This window comes from Haliotis asinina, chromosome 13 (assembly GCF_037392515.1).
Source record: "Haliotis asinina isolate JCU_RB_2024 chromosome 13, JCU_Hal_asi_v2, whole genome shotgun sequence".
In the NCBI taxonomy this organism is placed as follows: Eukaryota; Metazoa; Mollusca; class Gastropoda; order Lepetellida; family Haliotidae; genus Haliotis; species Haliotis asinina.
Window position 1 is genome coordinate 39,453,903 of NC_090292.1, and position 6,191 is coordinate 39,460,093.

The window sequence follows — 6,191 nt, forward strand, 5'->3', positions numbered from 1 at the left end:
TAATCTTTTGTAAACAATAATAGTACACCATCTGATTGGATGAATCTCTTCAAGACTGTTCTCAGTATTCTTACTGCTCAGGCGATGAAGAACACAAGTAGTATAGGTAATGAGAGTTCTGGACCACTTTTCAAAAACCCCTCTAAAAAAACCTCATTTACTAAATGAGGCTTTGGTGGGACCCTTAGCTCTTGATACTATTGCCCCTACTACAAAGCCACGCCATCACGTTTACCGTGACTTGGCAGGCGGTAACACTGTGCCGTACGGTACGATCAATAATTCTTCTCTTACAAACCCCCTACCCGGCCCACCCCTCAAGTAGTACAAGTTAGGTTCGTCGGCTTTCATATCCACTTTATCTATGTTGTAAGTTTTGACTGACCATATAGGATCGGTGGCTCGCTTACGGTTATCGCCCTCGTGTTCCCCCGGCTGGTATAGATACCTAACTAAGGCCCTATCTGGTATCTGTTTCTCCTTTCCACGCAATGGAGCAGACGACTCTGCTAACACTGATTTTAGTTTGATAGCGTCTGCCGGTTTCTTACCAGTGAGCCGGGTTACTTCATGGTTGATTGCCGACACCACCTCGGGTAACCTCGCTACCCATTCGGTCGATCGTTTTCCAGTGGTTGTCATTTCCCTAGCATATTGATGGCCGAACAAGCGCTCAGCCAAAGTCCTATTAAATCTCTCAACTATAGCTTGGCTGCGATGGGCTCCGGCCGTGCCACGTCTGACCTTTGTATCGTGTTTGGCTAGCAGTTGTGAAACGGCACCCATGAACTCCCGTCCGGGATCAACTTGCAGCTCTGTTGGCCAAGTCAGCGGGCTGCGTTTGTATATGCGTTCTAATCCTTTGGCTACTTTGGCCGAATCTTTCGTGGTCAAGGGTTCGGCTTCCTTGTAACGACTGGCTACGTCCACTACGGTTAAGGCATACTTGTACCTCTTATCATGAGGTAGGAACAGTAGGTCTGCCTGGTGAATGCTATTAGGTATGTTAATTCCGAAACTCCTTCTAGGTACGTAGCGTGGCGCCGGCAAATAGATCTGCCACAGGGCTTGTTTTTCAAGCCACGCTTTGGCTTTCTCTGGTGATACTCGTGCCATTTTAGATAGCTTATCTACTGCGCTAGCTCCTTTCCAATATCCACGCGGGCTGTAATAAATAGCCTCAAATTTTTTCATGTCCATACGCGTATGTGTTTATACCATCAATAGCTATCCAACGTTTCGTGTCCATAGGCGATAGGGACGTCTTGTTTATAGTCAGTCCGTATATCTTATGTCCATCACTTCTAAGCGTGTTCATCTTATGCCTAAAGGTACGGGTCTTGAACAGGGCCTCCTTGAATCTGGCGTGTTTGATGTGTTGTTTCACCACATACTTCTTAACCCCTTTAGCTTTTCGGATCTCACTATTGTCGGCTTTCAATATGGAGTACATCTTAGGCCTCAAACCTATGTACTCAGCTATTGGCGTGCCAGCACACTCGTCCTTCATCTTACCTAGGACCTTTTTATTTACCGTGCTGTGTATAGTATGGGTCTTAGGATAGTCGCTGGTGTCGTATAAATCGATGTGTTTTTTCATGTCCTCGTACACGTCCTCGGTTCGAATCTCCATCAGCAGGGAATCCGTGTCAGTGTACAGCACTTCGCACCTGTCGCCGTACTGTTTCTTGAGCTCGTTGTAGTAAAAGTCGTACATCAGGTGTTTGGATAAATCGAGGATACTCATCCCAACGTAAACAGGTCGGTTGAATTTTATGTGGCTTTTCTTCATGTGTATGGCAACTAGGTCGTCTGTGAATATTTTATTACGGTTGAATGCCGGACTGGCTATCAATTTCCTGAGCTTGTCTTCCTCACTAGATCTAACCAGTTTCACGGTTACGCGTTTCCTCAGGTTTTCCATAGTCTTACCAAACACCGAGTTGTTCATGAGCTTGTAGAGATTTTTCTCAAAATCACTGGTGGCTTTTTTTCGTAGGTCTGTGTTCATTCTGATGTAGGGCTCCATCCATGGGCTCTGGTCGAACATGAGCACCCTGTGTATTTTGGTCAGCCTCATACCCAATGACAGGTACAGCTGTAGGTTGCGATAGTGAACTATGTACTTGGTCTTATTCATTAAGTTAGGCACGAGTTTTTCAACGTCCGCCACACGACCACCTGACAAGTTATGTTGGTACTCAGACATCCAGTCTGTGTTAACCTTCATACGTTCGGGTGCAAGGGGATAGCTGTTGTGCGATGCGTGTAATGCCTTGGGATACTCTAAGTCAACTTCGAGGATATACCCTTTGTTCGAATCTGGTGCAATGCTCATAACATCAACGTTTGGTACCCATTCGAATCCTCCTGTAGGTAGATACTGGCTCATAGCCCAGCCGTACAGGTTATTTGCGTCGAGGTAGAGAATGTGATTGGTTGGTTTGTTAGGATCGTAACCTTTCACGTATTGATTATTTGCTTTAGCGTATCGTTTGGATGCCATGGAAATCCCACCTCGCAAGCCTTTCTCAATGAATAGGTGCATGTCGTAATCTGTGAGCAATTCCAAATTAACTCCGGTCTTTCTAAGCAAGGCGTCCCACGACAGACCTGGGCTGGTGTAATACCATGCGGGGTCGAGTTTATACTGCTTTAAACAGGTCCGCCGAAACGTCTCGAACACGTCGGCTAACAGCAGTACATCTGTCCTCAAGTACAGGTCGTGATAATCGCCAAGGTTCTTACAACCCAGTTTATTCCATACGTTAGTCGCGTGCGAGTAATCATCTCGTGAGACGGACGCCTCATTCAGCTTGCTATAAAAGCAGTCAATAGGAGGTAGTCTGGTCTCGGTGAACTTGGCCCAACTATCCATGTACTCATAGGGGTACACACCCTTCCTCATAAGCAGGGGTCTAGTCTCGGCGTCTGTGTATCGATCGGTGATAGGGAAGGTATTGTTAGCCTTGACCAGACTGTCGAGTGACGACAGGAGGAATTGAAACGAGTCAATGAACCTAAGTCCGTTTAAGCTGAAGGAGATGTATCTCTCCATGTTGTTGGGGATGCACGATATATTACCATCGATTTTCGCGATGGCCTGCATGATCAAATGTGAGTCGTACCCTCTCAAGTTGTGAAAGACAACGGGGATGTTTATTATCTTAGGATTGATTTTAAGCTTGAGGTTGCACGCGTTGTGAGCGGCGCCTCTATACTTACCAGTTATGTGACAGTGATCTCTCACCGAATCACCGTTAAGCGGTGAGTCACACACGTGACAGTTAGTGCTACTAGCGTGAGCTAGCCTGTCGGCTCGGGTCATACGCATGGGAGCGATTCTATACAATGCATTCCTAATAATTTTTTCTTCCTCCTGTAAACACTTTAGAAACCTTTCAGCCGCGTCAGGGCCCCTATACACTACCGGAGCTTTCGTTTCCCCGTCACAACGGACGACAATGTATCCAAACGAACAGGCTTTATGCTCTTGTGTCTTGTGGGTGAAGCTACCCCCACTAGGGGGTGTGGGGGAATCCCCACCCACAACTAAGGCTTCGAAGTCGGCGTATATGATATAAGGTACAGACATTTGGTTCTTGTGGTTACTGAATTTTAGGATATTTTCACCTTCCTTAGGCATTTCGACTCGTATGGCCGTCTGCCCCACACCTTGGCAATCATCCCGGTGGGATTCTAATAAATCAGCTCGACTGAAACCGTGTAGACATCGTACACAAAAGTGTTTTTCCCCATTGTGTTTCGACTGGTCGTGCAACAACCGGCTGAGATGTTTTATCCATGTGTAGTGATACTTTTCACCTCGCTGGATCATGAATATATTGATAACTTGGCAATCCTTCACCGTGCTGACCCTGTGTATTATTATTGTATTACCTTCGTGCCCAAAGACATTTATAGCCAGATTATTCTGTTTTTCTACTTTAGTGATCTGGGATATGGGGGTGGGTTCATCTATACCATCCCAATTAAGCCCATCATCTTGGGGATAGCTAGAAAGCCTATCTGAATGAGTGGCAGCTGGAAATAAGGCTGACCTGATAGATATCCTCAGGCAATCGTTTCCTCTATTCTTAACGTTTACTATGGCATGTTTGTTCCTATAGTAGGGGGGTAAGGCTAGGTATGACCCGCCTCTGAACGGCACGTATTTAGCTATGTCTAGATAGACGTTATCGATTTTATCCACAGCCCACCCGGACCCCATGTGCGTGTAGCGTTCTAGGTATTCTCGTATCTGCTGAAAACTGGTATCGATTGATGCGTCAATGGTCTCTGTATGTGTGACGACCTCTTGTTTGCCTCGGAAGTAAGGTTGAAAATACTCAGTGACCCCTGTGGTGCCCTCCTTATCGAGCGACATTTTCACCGTGATCTGAAACTTGATACTTCCTAGGTTATTTAGTTCCTGGTTGACCTTATCAGCTATCAGAGGCTTGATATCTGTAATGTCTATGTTTCTATCAACGTCCATGCGCCAACTTACCAAATAGTTACCTACAGCGTGCTTAGTGCGCACGAACTGCAGGTCAATAGCTCTATTCTGTCGTAATAATTCTAAAAGCTGTGGTTTTCTCATACGGGAATACCCGCCTAAACCCAAATCGTGTGCCTCGGTTTTCAGTTGTTTTACAGTGGGACGTGCTACGGGGGCATGTGATAACAATGCGGTTAACCCGGCTCTCCCCAGTTTTGAATAACCCGTGTGTCCAAGCTGTTTCGCTTGAGCTTTTAACTGTTTTACTGTAGGAGGGACTTCTAAACCTAGTAATCTCAACAATGCTGACTTCCGCATTCTAGAATACCCGATAACACCTCTCTGTTTTGCGACCCTCTTGAGCTCGCGCACAGTAGACATCGTGTTTACACCTAAGAGAACTAATGTCTAATTGGTTCACAGTAAAGGGGAGGTAACTCTTAAAAAATATTTTCTGGTGGCCGGGTACAATTCTAGACATTCTGTCAAATCGTCCCACGTACCTGGTAAAATATATAGTGTGGCTGTTTCAATCCAGTACTCGCCTTGGGTATAGTATTCCTTGTATTCACTTATACTCGAAAAACGTTCTATATGGTATTGAGACGCGATATCCCGCTCCCATTCGAAGGGGTGAGTATACTTAACACCCTCTTTAATCCATACCACGTCCACTATTATCTTAAATCTGAAGCTTCCCCATAAGGCCAGTTCATATTTGAATATGTTTTCCACAGACATAGCTATACGTAGGTGTGTATAATCTCTAATTGGTTCACAGTAACTCTTAAGTGGCTATCTTGAGCAGTCGCCTACGTTCTTTTATGTAGCCTTTTTTATTCTCGTATATGAGTTGATGTCTGACTACGTTCGCTCCGTGAGCTTTACATAAACAGTAGTGCCCTTTAACCCCGATACCACACACAGAACACGTGTAGTTAGGACTTCCCATATGGAAACAACAGAACCCCTGATTCCTGCATTTCCTACCACAGGCCTCGGTCTTCCCCATAAGTATATATTCGCATCGGTATGGAGCGGGTCTCATGTTTACTTATATAGGTATTTTAGTTTAATTGCTTCGCAACCAACGCAGTAGCTGCTATACCCAACACTATGAAGCCCAGTTCACGATTCATTTGTCCCTTGGATGGTGTGTAGTACTGAGCGAGTGTGGGTTTATTGAGCGGTTCCAATTGTTTACCAGTTAGTATGTAGTATTCTTTCATTGCTTCATCGACATCGTAGAATGTTTTAATGGCATGGTTTTCACGCTTGAGCTGTTCATTAATAAAATCGATCCTCTGGAGGCGTTTTTTAACGTACTCGTCCTGTGCTCTTTGTAATTTCTCAGTAGCGAGATCGTGTCGCTTCCTTTCTTCCTGTATTTCAGACGCGTGATCATCTCGTAGTTTCGAGAAGAGGAAATTACTCCCGGAAAATGCCAGGGCATTCACTAACGCCCCACCGACCATCATAGCTATCGTGGCCATCCCTATATTTATTTCATTATATTATCAGGTATTATTCCTTGTTTTACTAGGATGTCTTTTGTGGCCATCGCCATACCAAGGTTCATTATGAGCATACCCATATCCTGCAGGTTGAAATCTAGCTTGATAGTTGGTTGTTTAAGCACCATTTTAGTCAACCGAGCGTACCCTACGGCTAGACTGGCGACCACTGTGGC